Genomic DNA, 24,058 nt, shown 5'->3' with positions numbered 1-24,058 from the left:
TTACTGAATTCATATAAAATAAAGAAAGAAGCAAACATTAAATTACAGTGATCAGATTCAATTACAGAGTTCTTGTAACTACGCAAGACACTTAGGCTTTACTCTTGTCATCTTATAATATCACCAGAATCTCTGGACGGAATTATAGCCCATAATTCAGAGTTGCTCATTATTTATTCTATTACTCAATAAGATTCTATGTCTCAGTGATATTGTATCATATAAGAGAACTCAGCCAAACATGTGTTTGGAGCAGTTTCTAACTTGTGTTACAAGCCGAATGGAATGCTTGGCACATTGAACAATTGTATTAGTATTTCCTTATTTGTTCTGATGCAGCATTAACTCATCTTTGAGAAAGAAAACAAACTATCAACATCTGTGTCTTGAAATATGTTTAATGTTTCAAATTACAATAGTCCTCCTCATTTAGATAGCTGGCCTTGTCACCACTCTGTGCCTCTCCTTTCATTTGGGACATTATTCAAGTCAGTCATTTATCTCTGTGCAGGCCGCCATCATCATCATCAGTGATGATTACACTACACATAATAAAAATAATAAAAGTCATTAGGCTTTGAGAGATTCTGATCCTTGTGAATTTTGATGGGGTCATATTAATATTTACTTTTTTACTTTTTGATTAATGCAAATTTGTGAGCTGGCAATTTTAAAAAATCCAGATATTGTTTATTACAATTTAGATTAATATTTGATCATAGGGCTCGCTGGCGTGCTTTACCAGTGGGTTCTGACCCAAAATTGGGTCACAAGACTATTTCAAAGAATTGCATGGAAGCTCCTGCAGTTCCACTCTCAGAGGGTTGGCTGGGATCAGCTCTCTGCTATGAGTGTTGCGAGCTATGGGGTGGCAGTGCTGCTCCAGTTTGACCCAGCCACCCCTCCATCATGACACTCAAAGCAGTGAGCAGAGCAGAGCTGGGACTGGAGTCTCAGGACCTGCTGCTGTGGGATAAGTGAAAGGTGGGCTCTGCAACTCTCCCTCACCAGGACCTATTTACTGTGTCACGACAGACCATCAAATGGGTCCTGAGCCCAAAAAGGTAGAGAACCACTCCTTGCTTTGTGCAGCTCCAGCAAAGCAAAGATAGTAATATAATAAGTCTACCAACCAGATACACAGAGTACAAACACTAGAGTAGGGCAAACCATCTAAGGCCAGATTTACAAAGGTACTCAGGAACTAAGATGCAGATACGTAGCTAGAGGATTTTACAAAAGCATCCAAGTAGTTTGGGCACCTAACTTGATTAGGAATTTATGTAAATTGAACCTATCTGCATTTTAGGCCCCTAAATACCTTTGTAAATCTGTTTCTGTAGTAATGAATCTGCCCTTACAATTAGAATTCTATTATGTTAACGTCATTAAATATCAGACACTATGGATTTACACACAAGACACTTATTAGCTTTAAACTAATATTTTAAAATACTATTTTATTTTAAATACTTTAAAAATAAACTTTTTCTTGCTACAAATTTCTATTAGCAGATTAATTCTTTTGTGGAGGAGGTGCAAGAAAAATAGATCTCTATCAACCATTACCTATTAAAATAGATTTCTACTATGTCTACATATAATGCTATCTGTCACAGTGGTCCACTGAGACTTTCAGCTCTGGTAACTTGATTTCAGATTAAGTCACTATCAGCATTGGGGGGGGGGGGAGGGGGGGGGGAGAGAGGAACTTTCCCTTTCTAAAGGCCTTCAAATCTCTGCCCAGCAAGTGATGGGCGTCCCAGGGTGTTTTATCAGTAGTGGGTGGCCTTGAATTATAATACAACATTTAGAAGCCTTTACAGCTTCAATGGATTTTTGTCAAATGAGTAGGAAAGCTTATACAGCACCTGCTCATGCCATGCCTGACTCAGGCCAATGCTATTTATCTTTCCCTTTCATGAGCACTAAATTCACTCATTAATTTTGGAAAAGAAAAAAAATAAAAGTATGCACTATTCTAAACCCAGCTTTCACAGTGGCTGATAATGTTTGCTGGTTTATTCCTTATTTTATACTTATCTATTGCTGAATACTCAATAACAGTCAAAAGCCATTGTGGTCTTAACCTTCTCATTAACTACAGTACTAACACTACATTTCATGGGGATTTACTTACTGCTATTTAAAGTCATGACCAAATTTTTTACAATAACAATTAGTTGGGGCAGAGGGAGGGAGGGAGGAAGGTGAGCAGCAGCAGTAATGGCTAAATGGAAAAATCAATGACTTTGTTTTTTGACAGAATTTTAACAAATGAGGATGAACTTAATCGTATATGAACAATCCTGTCTCAGAAATGAAGACATATCTGAGCCCTACCATTTGCACCAAGTGGATACAATTGACCAGATTTAACTGGATTAATCAAATAGATTAAATAGTTTTCTTGTCATGATGTAATGAGAGCTGTGAAAACATTTCACTATAAATCCCTAACCTAGGAGGTGAAGGGAGATAATTTTTAGGTAGAAACCAGGTGAAACTCAATGGTTTTTTTACTTAAAATGAAAAATCATGAAACCCACATAAGCCAACCCCAAAAGTTTGCTGCACCTCCTGCATATGGAGGAGAACACCTGGCTGCAACAGATAAAATCACTGAGAGAAGAAATCAAGGGTAATTTTCACCAAATTCTATTGCTATCTTTGTCTCTGCGAGAAAAAGATTCAAAGAAGAAAGGATTCTATTATCAGGGGCATAATGAATGCATTTTATACAATTTGAAAACCACACTGGATCTCAGACAGGAAACAAAAATCAAAAAGTCAAAAGCTTTGCAGAAGTGTAGATGTGGCCCCAGAAGATTTTTTCCCCATATTTGTTGCTTTGGTTTATGTCAGTTTGTTTTATAGCTATAGTAATTCTAAATGCATTTTTGTCTCCTGTGAATGCACTTCTTTTCAACTTTCCTAAGGTGAGTTTGAGGCTTTAATTTATGGTCAGGTACGTGCACACACACATATCTGATCATAAAACACACTGTAATTTAGCATTTACTGTTGGGAGACAAACATTTTCCCTTGTTTCGTGCTAGAGCTGTGGAATAAAAAAATATAAATCCATTTGCTGTATACAGGTAGCACAAGGTTTGTTAAGTCTAGCTGCATTTTATATTATTTCTAAATCTTTTGCAAACACAAGATACTCTGAATATTTCTTAATGGGAAAAGCTTCTGTGGGGTCTTTTGTGGGGTTAAGGTTTCAAATTAGAAGGGGTGCATCTATAAAAGGAAGTCAAATTTAGTACTTTTCAACACATACTGAAGACAGATGAAGGCAGAAAATATTATAAGGTTCCTCACTTCACTTTTTGGGGCCAATAATTTTTCCCTCTGTAGTGTATAGGAATTATCCCTATGAACAGTTTGAGAGTTATAGAAAGGCAATTCCGTGTCATGGAGGATTTCAATTTTTGGCTTTGTTCTGCACAAAGAAAGCCCCAGGGTCAGTGACTCCAGGGAACTCTATCTGCCTGTCAAAGAGACACAGGAGCACTGGGTCCACAGGCTGCTAAAGAACCTGGAAGCTTGAAAGACAGCACTCCCAGGGATTTCAGGCTCCCAGGCTTTCTGTCAGCCCAACAAAGAGCTAGGAGCCTAGAAACTCAGGCTCCCCAGCAGCCTACTAGACACACTGCCACGGAGTTAGGTGGGTAAGCTAGGGTGAAAGCAGACAGTTCTCTGATGGAAACTATGTCTGCTTTCTATTCTGTGGAATGTTTTGATTTTGACAGAAAGTTATTTTCATTGAACAATGCTCATTTCTCACAGAATTTCTGACCAGCTCTATTGAGAGCCCTCCAGTGGACTTCCTGTTTTCCACAGATAGCAAAAACTACTAGATTAAGGGTACTAGAAGCTTACAGAGCAGCGGCATGTACATACGTACACACAGCCTTGTAAATTTATATACTGTTAGTAAACATGGTTATTTGGAAGCCAGTTGGGTCCATGTGGATGCTCCTTATATAACGTTAAGAATATGAAGGAAAGACAAAACATCCCTCCAATCTATACTTGAGGTAGGAAGGATGCTGGAGACACTCAGCTTTGTTTGAAGGGTTGTTGATGTGACTTGGGAGTCTTCCTTCTGGCAGATCTCTTGCTTCATTATTGGCTCCCCTCCTCACAAACACAAGAGAATGCACTGAAAACTCTGCAATTTCCCCCCTCCCACAAGGAAATTCATGGCCCCATAGCAAAAGAAGCCTGAAGGAAATCTACCTAATGAATATTGTATGTTGGGTTTGGGCATATAGATAAGAATGGCTACCCTTCTAAATTCATATAGGGCTGGAAATAAATGAATTCCCTTTTATTTCCGCTTGTTATCCATTAATATGCATAATAATATTTAAATAAATAAGATCAGATTTGTTTCTGCAATGACAGTCAAAGGATGAAAAATCTAGGTGCAGTATGTAGACTAAAGCCAAGCCTTTTACAAATTCTAAATATATCAAGGAAGCACCAAGAAGACTTGAGGCTTAAGGCAGAATGCCTAAACATCACTTCATGGCTATCAATGAGGGTATCACTCACAGGTGCTAACCCATCTCATTTTCCTGTCTCCAATCAGAAAAGCAAGGGAGAAGAAGAGGATCTTACACAGTCTTCTGAAAGTAACACCAAACCAGGGTTATGGTGAGCTAAAGGCAAGAGAGAGCCCAAGGACTCAGATGCTCCAGACCAATGCCACTTCCCATTTATACCAAGAAGATATTGCAAATGCAAGCACCTCAGATGATCTTGACTCATGCAGGGAGAAAGGTGCTGTCTCAAGCACATGGATTTAGGATTCTATAGGTTAAGAAAATAAATCAAAACACTGACAGTCCATTAATATCTGGTGTAACATGTTTCTGTGGAAAAACACTGCTCCTTTATTACTGAAAAACTACATTCTAGAACTCCCTTTGGTTTCTGAATTGTTTGAAGGTGTAGCTTCATGTACAGCACATTATGGTAATCTAACCTTGAGGTGAGCAAGGCATGAATAACTGAGAGGGAGAGGAAAGGAAAAATAAAATGTTTTTGCCAAGGGTTCTTGACATATTGCCAATATCCTAAGGAGGACTCTCATTGAAATGGGGAGGTACATCCTACAGAGAGCAATAATGGATATTCTAAGGCTTGGTCCCCCCAAAATTTAGGTCAATCTACTGACTTCACTCATGGCTGTGAAAATTTTCATATTCTGTGTCATGTAGTTAGGTTGACCTAACCCCCCTCTGTAGACAAAGTTGTCAATAGAAGAATTCTTCCATTGACCTAGCTACTGACTCTCAAGATGGTGGATTTACCAAAGCAGTGGAAAAACCACTTCTGTTGCTGTAGTGTCTATACTACAGTGGCTGCAGTGCTGTAACTGGTCCACTGTAGCACTTGTAGTGTAGAGGTAACCTAAGATAAAAGCCCAAGTCTTGCCAGGTGTACCTCATGATACAAAATTTGCTTCTTTCAGCAAGTAAAGAACTGAATTGAAAAATAGTCCTGCCCATCTGTTTTAACAAACATACTGCCTACTTTACTTCCTCTTATATCTATAGCTGTTATCTGTGGTGGGAAGAGATAGCCACTGTGATCCTCTTCCTTAAGGGACTTGCTACTCTTCTGAATACATATAATGGTGTCCAGATATTAAAGAAATGTCTTCCATACAGCTAGATAAAGCACAATGACTTCTATTCAGTAATATGAATTGGTGAGAAATACCGGCACTTTGTGCTTCCTTCTGGTTCTTTCAATGCTTTTCCACATTTACAAACCTGATCCTACTGTGGTTTGCAGCCTTGCCAAAGCCTGACCACTATAATAAAGTAATCTCTTTTACTACTCTTGTCAGTAGGATTCTTAAGTAAATATTTTGGATGAGAGAAGATGCAGACAGCCTGAAATGCTACAAAATAATTTTTCCTTTGGGGGGAGTGAGGTGCAGGTAACCCTGATACAGTCACAACTCCACTGTATTACTGTAGGAAGGCACCTCTGACAATCACAACATTCAGTACCATTAGCTACAGAATGGAAGTTCAGAATTAAGACAGTCTACTTTGAATGCCAATGGAAAGTTAAGATTAATGTCACTTAAATGAAAGGCTAATCCAAACAGACCTCCACCCTGACATATGTTTCAGATTTAAATTCTTCTCTGAAGTCTAATTCCACTATTACACCATAGTAATCATGCTCACAAATTAAAAAAAAAAATAGAATTGGCTACTTATACTTAGAATGCAGGTGTTTCCTTTTCTTACCTGTTTCAGGTGGTGATAATACAACTACTAAAAGGTCAGCTTCAGAAATATCTGAATTTATCATGGATTAAGCACACCAAAATCAGATGCCTAAAGTTTACCTAACTTCCTCTGGTCTGGAAAACTGGGTAAATTTCTTTGTAAAAGATTTCCTTCTTAGTTCTGTTCTGGTGCTTTTGGTTTCGTGTGTGTCTGAAATTAAGGAAAACTCTAATTTCTTGTGAATTTTGGTATTTCTGCTTCTTTTTACTGTACAGAACTGAACACTTGAGGAAAAAACATCAGATTTCATAAAGTTCAAGATAACATTTGATTCAGGTAAGTTTTTATTTTATCCAAGCCAGTTTGTCCATCTCTAATCATGAGTAGCATAAGTTCAATAGTATCATTTCTCTAAGACTGTGAAGAAACCAAGGTTTGAATTGTTGTCTCTGTGCTGATAAAGAATGCTGTATTAAATGGATTTTAGATAATTACACTGATACAGGACCTTTTAGGTTTGTTCATTGGTTCTTGGAGGCAACTTCAAGGAAAATGTTACCCCTTAATTTTCAGATGGAAGAAAATACCAAGGGAGCATTCTCAGCTCATTTGAAGTCTGAAGGCTATTATACCCATTTTTTTTAAACCTGATCAAAATTCAGTTTGCTGTTTGTTACTAAATTATGTATCTCCAAAGCATAAATGTGTTGGCTTTAGGAAGTTACAAATTAGTGCATTTCCATACATCTTGGGAGAATATAATTTTAACCACTTTGTTTTGGGTAGGAAAAACATTGTTTGCATTATTTTACAACACTGGGGAGCTGTCAGCATACATGGCCAGACAATTTCTTCAGCAGAAAGATTCCTTTCATCTCAGGTTGTTGGCTCTAAATCACCTATTTCTATTAACAGAGTTTCAGCTAAAATCTGATTTTTACTTTTTTTTGTTGTAGGGTAGGCATGAGGCCCTTCATTTTCAGTTGTATTGAATTTCCATGAAAAAATACTGCATTTTGAAAAAGCAAGTATTCACATTCTACCAATTATTACCCCCATCTCCACTCCAGGCCCATCCCCCTGGCCCCATGCTCTGCTCCTGGCCAGGATCTGCACCCAATCCCCACGCCCCACTCCTGACTGGCCACAGCTCCTGGCTGTGGCCCGGGTCCAGCTCACAGCCCTGTTGGAGCTCTGGGCCCTGGTCTTGCAGCTGCAGCTCCTGTCCCCAATCCAGCCTGAGCCACAGCTAGGGTCCCAGCTCCCGACCCCCCACCGCATCTTGGGCCCCACTCCCAGCCCTGGCTACCAATTGCAGCTCCAAAAGCTTGACCCCAAAAGCTTGGGGACCACTGTGCTAATATATCCCAGAATGTTTGCTTTTTTTTTTTTTTTTTTTTGCAACAGCATTACACTGTTGATTCCCATTTAGCTTGTGAACCACTATGACCTCCAGATCACTTTTCGCGGTACTCCTTCTTAGGCAGTCATTTCCCATTTTGTATGTGTTCAGCTGTTTGTTCCTTCTCAAGTTGAGTGCCTTGCATTTGTCCTTATTGAATTTCATCCTATTTACATCAGACCATTTCTCTAGTTTGTCCAAGGCATTTTGAATTTCAGTCCTATAGTCCAAAGCACTTGCAACCCCTCCCAGTTTGGTATCATTGGCAAACTTTATAAGTGTACTTTCTATGCCATTATCTAAATCATTGATGAAGATATTGAACAGAACCAGACCCAGAACGTATCCCTGTGGAACCCGACACGATATGCCCTTCCAGCTTGACTGTGAGCTAGTGATAACTTCTCTCTGGGTACGGTTTTCCAGCCAGTTATGCACCCACCTTAGAGTAGCTCCATCTAGATTGTATTTCCCTAGTTTGTTAAGGTCACGTGAGAGTATCCCGCCAGATGACACACAGCACTTATGCAGAGGAGGGTAGCTGCCAGTTACCAGCTGCAGCTGCGCTGTTGTAGAGTGAGACAGGCAGGAAGATTGGTGATAACCCCCTCCTGACCCTGGCTCTTCAGGGCAGCCACATTCATTTGCATTTGCAGTGAGGGAGTATTGGGCACCTACCCACCACCTGCCCACTGGTCCTTTGTTTTCAGTTTTTACTGATTTTCACCCTCTTTTTTTTCACATGAACGCTGATAAATTCCCCAGAAATTTAAAACAAGATAAAATCCAAAAATGAAGGACCTTAGAAATACAGGATTTTTTTCCAACAACATTTCACTTGTGTCGTTTTATTTTGAGAGACAATCATGTTTGATGCAATTTATTATGCTCATACTTATTTCTTTGAAACCTTCCAGATGTAAAGTTTGGATGTCTGTGACAGAGAGTAATTCTGTACTAGTTTATTCTATAGTACTGGTTCGGTTAAATTGCTTGAACTGCTCAATGAGAACTGACTGCTTTTGGAAAGGTTATCTAAAAAGAAATAAGTGCCATGTCCTAGTAAAATCAAGGACTTTTGCCGACCACTTCAATGCCTCTACAATTTAGACTTGTCCTACACAAGCACCAGAATAATCTAGTTAAAAAACACGTTTTTTTCTGAATAAAAGGTCAATAGAAGAAGGAAGCAAGAAACAGAAAGGAGATAGGAAAGAAGCTTTTAAAAAGGGAGAGCAGAGAAAATGAGAGATAAGGAAAGCAGGAAAAAAGGAAGAAGATGGAAAATGCCAGGATATTTGCAGAGGGAAGGGCAAAGAATAGACTGAAAGTCTGTTTTCCTTTTTCCTCTTCCTTTCTCTTGTCAGAGGTCAGCACGTCTCAAGTGATGTTACACAGATTAAACAGAAACTAGAAACTACCATGGAGTTTCCCTTTTCTATCCCTTAATGCATCTAGCCGAAGGGAGAAAAAAAAAAAACAACACACCTACCTTTTTTTTCCTGGATTTTTTGGGGAAATAGACTATCCTAACATTTAATATGCTAACTACATAAAGAACATGGGAAGTCTATGGCCAAGAAACTTCCCTGGGTACTGCCAGACTTGAGAACAAATAGAAGATGCACCACCCCATATCCTGGATTCCTTCAATCTTAGAATACAACTACACTGGAGATAAAAATAACAGAGTAGCTGCAATGGCCAGGGCTAGCCACATGAGCATAATCCTATCAGAGACTTTAGGTAAATACAAGAATGGCTAGTCAGTGCCACTGCCAATGCCACTCCAACTACACTGCTATTTTTAGTGCTTTAGTTCAATCAAAGCTAGTGTGTGTGTACATCAACTACAGCTAGAAATTCCACCTCCAGCTGCTGTGCATGCATGCCCTTTTAAAGGTTTAGCTGGGTATGAGATTTTGAGTGGCTCACTTGAAACACCTTAAAGGGGCTTGATTTGCAGAGAATGAGTTCAGCACCTTTTGAAAATCAGGCAATTTAACAGCATCTCAGGCTGGGCACCCCAAACCACTAGTGACTTAAAATTTAAGCCAACATATCCATTCTCAAAGAAGCAATCTCATTTGATACCCCCCTGGATATATAGTTGACATAATACCACAGCTCCATTAATTATAATATACCTTAGGTTCACCACATATCCCTTATTCCTGTAAATGAGACCCAAGTTCAAGAGTGGAAAGAAGTCTTAAAATCAAGCCTACAAGGCAATAGCTTGTTTTCCAAAAGTAGTGGGCACATTAGAATTTTTTCTTCATTTTGTTGACCCTACACGTTATAACAGGGGACTGAGAGCCAGAATTCTGCATCACAACTTCAGTGCAGCTATTATGTATTTACACCAGCACAAATGAGATCAGAACCTGTCCCATTGGACTTTGTTCTCATTTCTGCCAGACTTGCTAGATGGCCTTGAGAAGGTCAGTTAACTTTTCTGTGCCACAGTTTATCAATCTGGGGGGGGAAAAAATATTTTCCTTATTTACTTACAGGCTATTGTGGAGAAAAGTGATTTAAACAATTTGTATTTGTAAAGGTAAAAGTGTAAAGTATTATTAATTTTTGAAGATGATGATTAGAATTCACACTTTTGCAGTACAAGGATGATGGAGCTAGCAATGAAAACCTCTCCTGCTCAGGAAAGGAGATTTCTCAGAATCCTTAAGACAAGAAAACCTACCTGCATTTTTCCATATTATCTTTTTTTTTCCTTTTGTCCACAAGAGCTAAGCTTGCCAATAAACATGACAGCTGATTTTTATTTCTGACCTGATTCTCAGATACTATTGCAGCCTTATTCAAAACATGGCAAAAGAAATGAACTGTGGTTAAAAATGACAAGTCTGTAAGACTAGTTTTGTGTAAAAAACCCAAATCAATGAAAAAAACTCCAGCGTCTTTTCTTAGATTGTTGGAAATAATTTGCAGGTGAAAACCATTTAAAGTTGCAAACAAGTTCTTTCCCAACCTTCATCTTGCTAGCAAGACAGAGAGAGTGTCCTCACATCATCCCCAACAAAATGTTACTTAATTTGTAAAATTCTAACAGGTAAAACTTCACTTCTGACCTACTATCTTGCCTTCTTGTTAAGCAATTCAAGGCTTTGTAAGCAATTCCCAAGCTTTCACATGGTATTTTGCAGAAAAATATTTAAGTGCAGTATCTGGAATGCAATTTTTGTCAGAAATGGCACCAATACCATGTCACATTTTGCTGCTGGTCCAAAGTCTACAGCAGTTATGAGTCAAGTATATGGCTCACTTGGGTACCATCTCCATGGTAACTTGTTTACAAGGGCTGAAATACATACTCAAAATTCAAGGTTAGCTTTTCCCTTTGTTGCTGTTTTGATGTTTTTGGCAATCTGAATAATGTGGGCATGAGCCTTGATTCAAACAGCTTCGTGGCAGACTGAGTTGAAACAAAACTCTACACAAAGTGTGCTTTTATCATTCCATTAGAAAAAGTGAATACAAAAAGCTGCTTAAATCAAAACCATCAGTTACATCTCCCTTTCATATTCCAGAACAACAGTCTTCACATTGCACTTTGACTGCATATTTTGGAGAATAAGTACTGTATAAGATTTTACGTCTTTCCGAGGCAGTAATTTTGTGTGTGAGCATGTGCGCACGTGCATGCATTAGTCTAAGGAATTTAGGTTGCCTAACACCATCAGCAGATCAGAAAAGAATACTCTTTCAGAATATAAGCTAAATCATTTGATGGGAGTCTTTTGTACACTGAAAATTGACTGTAATAATAATAATAATACTCTGTACTTCTATATCCTCTTACAATGTTGTTATTGAAAAGGTTTCAGGCTGATCCTGCTTCTTTTACTCATACAAAACTCTGATTGATTCCAATGGGAGGTTTTCCCGAGTAAGGATTGTAGGATCAGGAGGATATAACTTTCTCATACAATTAGTTGTAGGTCTGCTTACAATTTCTCAGCATTCATTTAATTAAATATTTAAAGGGAACCTTGATAAAAGAGTAGATTTGCTTAGCTATTTTTCCCTAATAAAAACTATATTACACTGATAATTTATGCATAAATGAGAAATTCTGTAGTTTTACGTTTACCAACATGCAGCATTAACTTATTTTTGCTTATTTTATATGGGCATGATACTCTATATTTCCCTCGTCAAAGAGGACAGCATGAAAGTGCATGTTCCCCACTTAACAAAGCTGAAGTTGTAGTTCTTTATTACAATAAAAGGTTCTTGGGACTTTAGCCAAAGTTCATTTGTACTTATTTTTAAAGTTACTTTAAATCTTCTCCTATTCATCAGAATTGTGTTACTGGATCTCTCTCTTTTATTTTTAGAATATAAAATAATATAAATGGGTAGATAAAATTCTCCATTTGAATAGGACAGGATTTTTTAGCTGCTTCATCTGATATGTATTGCAGATACTCAATGTGCTTATCAGGCAAACAAGTAAAAGCTCTGAGCTGGTGGATAGATCAAATTTTGCAAGATTTGGAGCCAAAGGCACTGAAATGAGTAAGATCATTAAGAATCATTACACCAAAACCTAAGTCTGAAGCAGAATATTCTTAGTTTTTGTTGTTACATGTAAGGTCCATTCCTGGCTGAACAACAAACGGTTAAACCCTCAAAACACATTTTTAATTTTTGATTTCAGAAAAAAAAGAAGCCACTCAACTCCACATCTTCTTTATACCAGTAAATCCTGGTACTGGCAAATCCTCCTAGTATAGACACAGCTTATACCAGCAAAGGAGTACTTTTGCCAGCATAGCTTACACCATTTCCCTTAACATAATAAGCTATATTGGCAAAATCACTTTTTTGCTGATATAGGCACATAGAGACTATGGTTTTTGCAGGTATAAAACTCTCATTAACAAACATACCTAACGGACATTGATATATTGGCTAAAGTCTCTAGAGTAGACCTGGCCTTAGCAACTGAGGGAAAATGAGACAAAAGAGTCATTCAGAACAGCACTGTTCCTTCAAGACGTATGCTCTTATTGTATATGATTTGAATGAGGTCCATCGTGATGAGTGTATAGGACTTGTGTGACATACAACAAATACCACTTTCAGAATGATTTCTCTAAGTATTTTCATTTTAGTATCTACATAGTTCTATCTAGGCTTTCATGCAAGACAAGTCAAAAAGATAGAAAAAGAGATTTATATTAGTTTTGAATATAGATCAAGAGACTCACTGACAAGCTTGAGATAAATATAATGAAAATGAGAAACATAAATATGAAGTAAGAAGGCCTTTAGTACATCATCCTTTATATTTAATTTCATAATCAAACCTGTTTTCTGCTAATGCTGTTTGTTGTTTTTGCTGCAAGAGGGACAGAAGAACTATTTGGATCCAGTTGGAAAAGTTCAGGAATGGATCAAAGTTCTTCCAAAAGTCAGGAGTTATTCCTTGAATGTAGGTTTTGGTTCTGTGATTTTCAGCAAGAGGAAAGCTGTAAAGTTTTGTGAAGATCCAAACTTTCCTAAAGTTCAGATCCGGGATTTTGATTTCAGACCCATCTTTAAAACCCAAAGGTTCATTAAAAAATTGAATGTGGTCCAATCCTGAAGCTCTCTTTGCTTTTTTTTGTGTGTTTTGTTTTGTTTTGTTGTTGTTTTGGGGTTTTTTTTTGCACATTTTTGTACTTTTGTACTTTGGAAATGCTGACATACATGCAAAGAAGAAGTGCTTTCCTGGCCCCTTCATCGCACTTGAAACCAAGTAACAAGGGACACAGATAGCTTTGTGAAATTCCGAATTGCTAAGGTCTGAAGGCTAGTGAAAACTGAAATCTTTAGCATCCACAGATTTGTTTCACTTATGCCATGCCTACACTGCAGGTGCTACAACAGCACAGCTACAGAGGTGCAGCTATGCTACTGTAGTTTAGATGCTTCCTACAGCAATGGAAGGGTTTTTCCATTGATGTAGATAATCCACTTCCCTGAGGAGCAGTAGATAGATCGACAGAAGAATTCTTCTGTCGACCTAGCAACATATATAGTGAGGGTTAGGTTGGCTTAACTATGGCATTCAGGAGTGTGAAGTTTTCACAACCCTGATCATAGCGATGTCAACTTAAATTTAAAGTGTAGACCAGGCTTAAGTGTCCCTTATACAATTTCTGAACCAGTATAAAGAAACACAAGCCAGCAAATTTTTCTGTACTCTACTTAGAGCCAAAACTAAAATTCTTCCTCAGAAACTTAACATCTATTTGGGGTAAGACAGTGGTGTTCCCATTAGATGCATTATTTCATGTGCCTCAATTGTAATGTGTGTATGTACTATCAATGAGTTACTATATTACTGATTACCTTATTGTTCTTGTTCTATATTAGAATGATTTAGAGAGATGTTAACCTCAAATTCTATTAATACCACAAGTCACTTAATGCCCATATTTTGTTGAAGATACACTAAGTGGGTGAGCCATACACGTTCAGTTTCCTCAGAGTTCAGAGTTTCTAGATGGAAGATTGAGACATTTTATTTAGTGAAGGAGCCTCTAGAAAGTGAGTAAGGGATTATTCCTATTCTCAAATATTTTATATATAGGACTACATACAAATAACCCTTACCCCCTTCAAATTCTGCCTATTCTGCCAACCAAAAGTCAAACACCTGTGTGCCAGATATAGTCAATTATCTGTGTGCCATTACTAAGCTATCTGCAGACAGCAAAATATGCTAATTGTTTTATGTAGAATGAGTTGGTGAGATCCATTATATATTAAGTCAACAACATAATTAAGAAACAACATGCTTCCCCTTGCTTTTAAACTCTCCATTGACTTTAATTAAGCTCATACTGTGAGTATGGTGAACTTGGATAACTGTTATTCTTGGGGGTTTTTTGCTCGTGTTTGTTAATAAAAATGAACGCTTTTGAATGGGTGAGCTTTTCCCTAAGTTCTCCTCTTCTTTTATACTAGCTATCACACAGGGTACTGCTGAAATGTGAAATCATTTGCTCCAAAATTTCTGAGGCTGATAAAAGTTGTTATCCTTGGTCATGTATTAGTTTTTCTACTTCAAAGAAATTCAAAGATTCAAAGCTTTTTAGTGGAAGTGCAAACAAAACAGCAAAAGAAAATAGGTTTTGGTCCCCTGATGCACTGACTGACAGCTGACTCTGCATAGCACAATGAACAAGACATGCATCGCTTGAGAAGAGCAGGAAAATGTCAGTTGGGGCTATTCATATAGTGAATAGGATGTGATAACCTTTAAGTACATATAAACAATATGTCCCCATGTATTGTGCTTTGCCATTCTTTTCAGGAAGAGATCCTCCTACAATTCTGCCTATGGCTCTGGAACTAGTAGTGCTATTAATTGCAGATTAATGATTTTGCTCAAAAGCACAAATAAAATTATCTAAACCTGTGGTTAATAAAAATGGCAAAGACAAGTATTTAGCTTTCTAGTGAGAGATCAGAAATGGAGCCACACGTCTGAATCACACTGGCATTGGATAAATAGAATTCAAACCCAGCAATGGTTTGGATTTAACAAAAGAAAAGTCTAGCAGATTAAATCTTTTCAAAACCAAACCTATATCACATTTTCCCATTCCATCTGAAAAAGAAATGAACTCAGGCTGGAATTTCTCCTCCCACTCAGGAATACTGTGGGTCAGTTAAACAAATGGGATTTAGATTGGAACCACTGTTGTTTTAGTTTTACAGCTAAAACTGTACACTCCAAGGGGTTTGGCAAAATCACCAACAATTTTATCCCTATCTAGATTACTTTAATTTGCTTATTCAGGAGATGTGATGTAATACTATATGGTACTAATGTGCTGATTTGCATAAGTGTCCAGTACTTATTACATTTTATGAAAGTTCTGGTTCATTTGAAATATCTGAAATGTCATTTTAATCCACAGCTATAGGCACTAACTGATTATGGGGGAAAACCCTATTTTTTGTATCTTTAGCTGACATTCCAGTCTCTCTGATAGGATGCATCCTTTTGACTTCCATCAATCATTTGATATGCCTGGGGAAGTCTTATTGTATATATCCATTCCCAGTGTAATCATTTACAAGAATGAGGTTGGTTTCTGGAAACTGAAGCTTTAGAAAAAAATATTTAAAATAACTTTCATCTTAAAAAAGGCCTCCCAGAGACAAAATGATTGCATATAGCATTTACTTCAGGAGGGGGAAAAAAAAGTAAAATTATTATTTCACAGCAATTTTTGGTGCTTGAGAATAGAATGTCACACAATAAGTGTGTGTGTGTGTGTGTGTCACATAAAAGCACAAACTAGAGCTAGTAAAACTGGAATATTAATTGAATGCAATAAAAATGGTAACAGTCACAATTATTTCATCTAGTGAGTAATATTCAAGCAGCACTGATTTATACGTAGAGTCACAGAAATGTAGGGCTGACGGGCCATGGAGGGTTCATCAAAATACAGCCCTTGAGATGGCAGGACCAAGTAAACCTAGACCATCCCTGACAGGAGTTTGTCCAACATGTACTTAAAAGCCTCCGTGATGGGGATTCCACAATCTCCATTGGAAGCCTATTCCAGAGTTTAACTACCCTTCAGTTAGAAAGCTTTTCATAATAGTTAATTTAATTCTTCCTTACTGCAGATTAAAGCCCATTACTTCTTGTCAATAGATCACAGTCCTATTTATAACAGTCCTTAACACATCTGAAGACTTATCAGGACTCCCCCTCCCCTCCCACACTCTCCACTCTTCTTTTATCAAGACTGAACATACCCAGGTTTTTTTTAAAACCTTTCCTTATAGGTCTGGTTTTCTAAACCTTTTATCATTTTGTTGCTCTCCTCTGGACTCTCTCCAGCTTCTTCATATCTTTCCTAAAACTGGACACAGTACTCCAACTGATGTCTCCCCAGTGCCAAGAACAGGTGGACAGCTGTATCCCATGTATCAAATGACATTCATGTGAATACACCTCAGAAGGATATTAGCTTTTTTGCAACTGTATCACATTGTTGACTCAGATTCAATGTGTGATCCACTCTAATTCTCAAATCTTTTTCAGCAGTATTACCATCTAGCCAGTTATTCCTCATTTTTCCTTCCCAAGTGATGTACTTCAAACTTGTCTATACTGAATTTCATCTTATTGCATTCGGACCAATTCTCCAATTTGCCAAAATTGTTTTGAATTAGAGTCCTGTCCTCTAAAGTGCTTGCAACTCCCCCTCCCCCCAGCTTGATCTCACCTGCAAATTTTATAAGCATACTCTCCACACCATTATTCACATTATTAGTGAAAATATTGATTAGTACTGGGCCCAGGACTAATCGCTGCAGGACCCCACTAGACCCCCTCCCACCCAGTTTGACAGTGAACCACTGATTACTATCTGAATACAATCTTTCAACCAGTTTTGTACACAGCTTCCAGTAATTTCACCTAGACCACATTTCCCTATTTGGCAGTGATTAATCACAGAGACATATGATAAATTGCATGTTAGACTGCCTCTGCAGTACTGTACTCATTAATCTCCAACAGTAATTGTTCTAATGTTCCAGATCTCAGAGCACCTTCAAGCAGTAGCTATTTCTTTTCTCTCTCTCTCTCTGTCTTCTAAAACAACCCAACACAAAAATGTTTTCTTCATTACCTCAAAATTATGGAATAATTTCTCAAATTATCCTTGCCTTTAAGTGTAGGTTAGGCAATATTTCAAAACCATGCAAAGTTCGAAATGAGAGCTTTATCATTGGAAAGGAAGATTCCCAGTACAGTCACTTTCAAAGAGTGGCAGATTTACAGGTGGCATGTGATCTTGTGTTCATGCCACGAGGACGCAAATTCGCATTTCACCTTGGAAAGAAGATAATTTAAGGGCTTGTCTACACAACTAGTTGGTGCATGGCAAGCTGGGGTATGAAGATACAGCACACTTGCCTAAAAATTCTAGAATGAAAAGTTTCTTCTTATACACTAAGAAACTTGCAGTGTGCAGCAGGAGGGTCCAAATGACCAGTTAATGCATGGCAGGGTACATACACTAAGCCACTACAGCTGTTCAAAGAACTGCGTTATTCCTGGGTGAAGGAGAAAAGGTTTCTGAGAGTTTATTTTGCAGGAAATCCTGTATGACCTCACCAATACCAATGGCTACTTAAACAAGCTGTGGTGAAAATGTGCAAACTTAGGTGCCTAAAGTTAGACAACGGAATCCATGTTTAGGAGGGATATAAGCACATAAACACAACGCATAAACTGGAGTAAGGACTTCTCAGAAATGTAAAGTCTTTTCTTATCCACAAGAATGAACAATATGGCAAATTGTGACATTTTGGATATGCATATACAGCAAACAAACAACCATGACAGCGAATTTTGGAGCCTGTGTCAACTAACTCATGCTTGCATATGGAGCTAAAAATAGCAGTGTAGATGTTCCTAACAGAGCTCCCTAGACCCCAGAAGGAATGTCTACACTGCTATTTTCAGCCTGATGGCACGAGCTCTGCGAGCCTGAATCAGTTGCACCCAGGCTCCAAGATTTGCTTCCATGGTGTGTGTGTGTTTTTTTTAACCCCAATGTAGATGCATTAAAAGACTTGCAGCATTGCTGCAGCAGGCCTGGGTCAGTTGCAGGGCTACAAAGTTGTAGTGTAGACGTTCAGTCTTGAGTTGAAGCCCAGGCTCCGAGACACTCCCTCCATCACAGGGTCCCAGAGCCAGGCTCCAGCCTGAGCCTGAACAAGCCTAACCCATGGAGCTCTGAGACTTGGTGCCACAGGGTGGTTTTGTTTGGTTTTTGCAGTGTAGACATATCCTTAATGTCTGATTCAAAAGGGGCCAATGTGGAGCCTCTCGATTCTACAGCCTGATGGTACAGGGGAACTGTATAGATGTTGTAGCCTGCTGCTGCATGCTGCTCTCTGATTGGGCCCAACCTCCCCAACCCTTGAACATCAGGCATCCCCCAGCAGAGCATTATAGAAGCAGAATCAGTAACAAACCATTGTATCAGCCATTCAAAGAAAGTAGTGCCTTTCCATGCTCTCTTTACCACAATGCTTCAACTCCAATATCTGTCCAAACCTGGCTCTGTATTTCACCACACATGTGGATTTCACATTTAAAAATATCTGGGTTTCTTCCTGACGCAAAGGAAAGATATGAGCTAGGTTTTTATTGGTTGCATAACACGTCACATACTGTTTTTTCATTACGTTCCCACTGGCTAATTGTGTGCATGGTCATACACAGTCCCCGTTGGTTGTGAAGGCTGCATCTAGATCCCTCTATGACTCACTGACCTGCTTGACTGCCATGGCTGGGGTCAGAGAGTATGAAGAACCGCCCCATGGAAAACACACACAGCACATTGTTTCATGTCTGTAAATTGTTGATTAAAATCTCACTCACCTGAAAGTTTGTTATTAAGAGGCAGGAAATACCAGCCAAATGAATTGCCAAGTTTTATTCAAAAGTGCTGCAGGTACTTTTTTGCTCTTTCACCCAGCTTTAAAGGCTACCATAACCCTCAAATCATTAGCATATCTTGTTACCACTTCAGACAATGGGAGTTTTGCTATTATCTTCAGCAGAACCTGAAATGGGTGCATGTTTAGTAAATAATGAGTCATTTATACATTAGAATACTCTCTCACAACCTGAAGACTTTGCAATACATGATACATATGAATGATTTGTCTGAACAATCATCTGTTTGCATTTAGGATCGCAGCCATACAATCTGCTGACAGTTTCAGGGTTCTCTCTACTTTTACTTCTTAGAAGAACACAAAACAAGAGAAGGGCTAACTGTAGTCTGTTAAGCATATGTTCTTCTGAGTGTTTCTATCTCCAGCCTCCACATTTTTTTTTATTCTTGTATAAACTGTAATTCAGAAGCCATTTGTCTCCTATGCTCTAACTATATACTAAGATTCTCTAGATATTGTTTATTGGCTGACCCAGTTTAGTACATATAGTAGTATTTTGTATTTACATGCCTAACTTTGGAAGATTTCAAAAGTAGCTTATGAAAGTGGGTAAATGGTATAAAAGATAAGGAAACTGAGGCACAGAGAAGTGAAATGACTTGCCCAGGTTCATGTAGCAAGTCCATGACAGAACCATGGGAGCTGCATGTCCATAGCTGATGGGATAATTTGACCCCATGTCTCCAAAGCATTCACAACCCTGATCTAGTCTCCCTGGTCTGATTTCTCCAGATCATGAATATGTAAACTAGAAAACACTAGATGCAATTCCAGTCTCTCACCTAGGGCTTGTTCACACTTACCCGGAAATTTGGCGGCAGTCGACGGAAGTTATGCAAACTACGCAGAGTAGTTTGCGTAACTCCCATCGACTGCTTCTGTGCGCTGTTCACATTGCGCTGAGCCAACCGGAAAAGTGTTCCCGTTGGCTCAGTGCTATGCTAGTTGAGGAGGTGGACTAATTAAGTCGACTCCCTCATCGATTGAGTGGATCTCACTGACCGCTCAATCGATCATGAAAGATCGATCTGGTGGCGGCAATTTTGCCGCCGCCAGTGTAAACATAGCCCTATTCTACTCATCACTTTATTCCAGGGTTGCCAACATTTAGTTTTTATTGAAGATCTGAAGTTGATTTTTTTTTTTAAACTAACATGGTGAACTTTTTACTGACATCACTAAAAATACCATAAACCATACAATAATTTCACAAAAATGTATAGTCACTTGCGATATTTTGTACACAGGAATTTGGAATTACGCAATTGTTTTAGCTGCAGTTAATTGATCAATCGGGTTCTTTGGGCGTGTACAATAATAGAAAACAGGAAATTTATAGATCCTGGTCAGTGTAGTTTTATGATACAAGAAGTGATTCTGAATGATGACAATCAATGTCAAAATACAAAACGTTTTATTTCTACACAATTTCACGAAATATTTTCATTTATTTATGGGTTTGCAGTGTTAAAATTGTATATCTTTTTACTGACTATCCATAAATTTATGGACAGTTGGCAACCCTGCTTTACTCTGTGAACTTTTACCTCTACAGCGTCCCCTTAGCCACATAGCCAGTGAAGTGCCAAAATTCTGTCCATTAATTATAGCAGTCAAAGCATAGCCCTATGAAAATACTGATTAATGAAAATTTCATCAAGCAGACTCCTGCAATCTAGATTCTCACATGGATTTAGGCTGTTCCCTGGAAGCGTTTGATTCAGTAACAACAATTAAAAACAAATCTGTGCCATATAACATTCTACTCCCACATGTTTTTTCTTATTTAGCTATATCCCTTTGCCTTAGACCAGTTCTGAAAATTCAAGAACAAGAACTCTCTCATACCAATAATAGATTTTATAATAATCTGGCATCTTTTGAAATTTTAGGATGTAGGAAAAAGTTCAACTGTATATAAATAGTAGGTAATGAGAAAACAGTGTGTGACTTCAAATGATAGGGTGATTTTAGGGTATGATTGATATCTCTCTCTCTCTCTCTCCCCTCGCATTTGTCCCATAGAAAATAATTTCATCTTTCTTTTAAAAGTTTAAGAAAATAGACTTTGAAGATTCGATCCCACTAATTACAGCGGTTCTAAGAGGACATTCACTTGGAAACTTACCTTTTTGCACAGTCAATTGTAGCTGTTCCCAGTACTCCGGATCCATTTTGAGATCGCTAGATTGGGTCCTATATTGAACATGAATGACCAAATCCTTAAACTTGTTGCAGCTTCATACCCAGATACCTAATCCTATTACTTATCTCCCTAAAATTCCATCTGAATTAATGAGATTTACAGCACCCACAGTGGATTCAGGTTTATTGCAATTAGCTTTATAGTTAGATATGCACCCAAAGTCAATAAGAATTTAAACAGATATGGTACAGTGTAATGTGGATGTGTAACAAACAGGAGAATAGCACCATACAAACCTACTATTCCCTAGCCTTCCTCACTTGGATCTCAGCTTTGCCTGTTTGCTATAATTAACAGCTCCAAGGCAACACCAGACAATAGTGGGGGACACAGAGCAGCCTGCTCTGGTATCCTTGAAAATCATGAAGGACCTTGAAAAAAAATCTAGCAATACTAACAACTGCTCGTCTGGAGCAATTCAAACCACTGACAATTGAAAGCCTAACCTTCATAACAATTGCTACTTCAGTGTTCGTAGAAAGCAATTTAAAAGCCAAATCTGTGTAACATAGAATTGACATTTCCAACCAATTCTTCCAAAGGCTGTATGAAAGTCCAGGATAACAGCTACAATTTGGGTATTTTTATGGTGATTCAAACAGCAGAAACTCTCTTAGTTGTCAACATCCCACAAGAGTTCAATATGGATACACTGTATCTGGTATATTGGGTGATGCAGAAGCAGCTAAAGGGGGAAACTATCTCCTTTGCTTCTCTCTTTTAGGATGATGCCTTTTCTGTGGTTTTTGTTATCCTTACAGCATGCATAATACACCTCTGTGGAAGTTTGTCAAGATCATTTTGGAAATTCAAGTATTTCACTTGCCTCTTTGCACTCGCAATCCCAAATTTTTGACTGAATTCTTCACACATTTTGATAAGGTATCAGTTCATATTTTTGCATACTCTTTTTAAATGCATCCTTTCATAAATTCACCAACCCAGAGCACCTTCTTATGGCAAGACCCAGCATTGCAGTCTCTGCTTCTCTCTCCTCCTTTCCTCTGGTAGTGTGTACAGTGATTTGGTCCTCCAGCCAGGTCACACTAATAGTCCTACCCCTTCTGGGATAACAGTGTCCAAATTCAAAACCCACAATAAGAAAATCTTTTTCACCCTTCCTGGGCTCAGTGTGCAGCACACCCATTTCTCTTCTCCTGGGCTTGTAGAGTTTTGTCTATTTCACTCTGTTACAGCGTGCTGCCTTCTAGGACTTTCTCCCTGGAGACGCCCCTCTTCCTAAGCCATTGACCCTAAGGGTTTTTCCCCCCTGGTCTCTCCCAAGCCTGCTTTAGGAATCTCCTTCTCCCCAGCTACCTGTTCCCTTCAGGAACAGTCCCAGGGTACAAACTCCCTCTAGCAGCCCCTCCATGGTTCCTTTCCCAGAAAGAGGAAACTACCTCTCCCTTGGGTTTCCTCCTCACATTTCTCTGCAGTTCTTCCTTTATAGGAAACACCAGTCTGGTTCTCCCCAGCTGGTCTAATCCTTAATTATTTCTCTCTCCTCCAGGTGCCACTAAATGGGCTAACGGAGTCTCTGGCTCCCCATAACTCGGGGGTTGGGGAGGGGAGGGGGTTGGTACTCACTCACCACACATCTCATCGTAATTAGTTTACCATCAAAGGCAGACTCCTATCCTTCATTAAGCTCTTTGAGGGATCATAGTTTGTTCCCTGTACTCTTCCTACATCTCCTGCTCTCCATGCTGCTCCTAAATCATTTTACACATACAAACATGGGTAAGTTTAAATATATTATATATATTTATAAAATAGGCATTACAAATGGAGTAATTTTATTTATACTAAGCCTCCAAATTAGCAAAGCACTTAAGCAAGAGCTCAGCTTCAAACATATTCTTAAATGCTTTGCTAAATAGGCATGGGTTTAAGCATATGCTTAAGTTCTTTGCTGAATGGGAAGACAATTCACAGGCTCCGCTGGTACAAAATGTGACTGCCTGTCTTCTTCATAGTTTATATTTTACCTGAGCTCCTCACAGCCATGCTCAAGTCCTTCTACTGCTCCCAGTGATTTTTCAATACCAGTTTAAAGCCTTGGTCCTAAATTTCAAAGCAATTTATGGATTAAGTCCCAGTTATAGCAAAGAATAAATTTTGATTTAGGAACCGCCCATTTATGTAATATCTAGTAAAATTTCATGGCATTAGACTTCTTAACCAACTGTTCCATGAATTTAACAAACTAGAACATATATTTACAACACTGAACAGGCATATTAGTGTTACCAGTGTAGGTATAACTATTTAAAGATTTTCCAAGAGAAGAGAATGGTTTTCCATCAACAAAAGTTGATTAGTCAGAAGTGAAACCTGGTGTGGAACATGTTGATTTTCACAAAAAAATAATTTAAGAAGAATAACTGAAATTTAACATTTTGATCTTCCATTTTGAAATGATGTTTTGTTTCATTTTAAAAATATATTTAAAAATCACAAATGGAATGAAAATTTAGAAAGACAAAACTATTTTTTTTCAGAATGTCATTTTGTGCAATAGTTCACAAACAAATACAATGGAAGCCAGATGTATGTGTTTAAATGGTTGCTTAAGACACTGTCCTTTACCTGTGGACATGTTCCTCAGAGTAGGTGTCACCAAAATAATTTTAAAATCAGTGTAGAAAGATTGAAGTCTAGAAGATTTCT

At 38.3% G+C, this 24,058-nt stretch overlaps 1 long non-coding RNA gene across 1 annotated transcript; it reads right to left on the bottom strand.

The window, feature by feature from the left end:
- Positions 1-315: 315 nt before the first annotated feature.
- LOC137165532 (uncharacterized) lies at positions 316-22,789 on the bottom strand. The gene is made up of 3 exons (XR_010923414.1): positions 22,215-22,789; positions 21,311-21,378; positions 316-542 (listed from the first exon to the last, which is right to left on the bottom strand). It is a non-coding gene; the product is annotated as an uncharacterized lncRNA (long non-coding RNA).
- Positions 22,790-24,058: the final 1,269 nt, after the last annotated feature.

The sequence above is a fragment of the Emydura macquarii genome, unplaced genomic scaffold, assembly GCF_026122565.2.
Source record: "Emydura macquarii macquarii isolate MOO-44397 ecotype Brisbane River unplaced genomic scaffold, CSIRO-AGI_Emac_v2 contig_2768, whole genome shotgun sequence".
In the NCBI taxonomy this organism is placed as follows: domain Eukaryota; kingdom Metazoa; phylum Chordata; order Testudines; family Chelidae; genus Emydura; species Emydura macquarii.
Note: the sequence above shows the minus strand (reverse complement) of the source record. Positions and strands in the feature narration are given on the sequence as shown.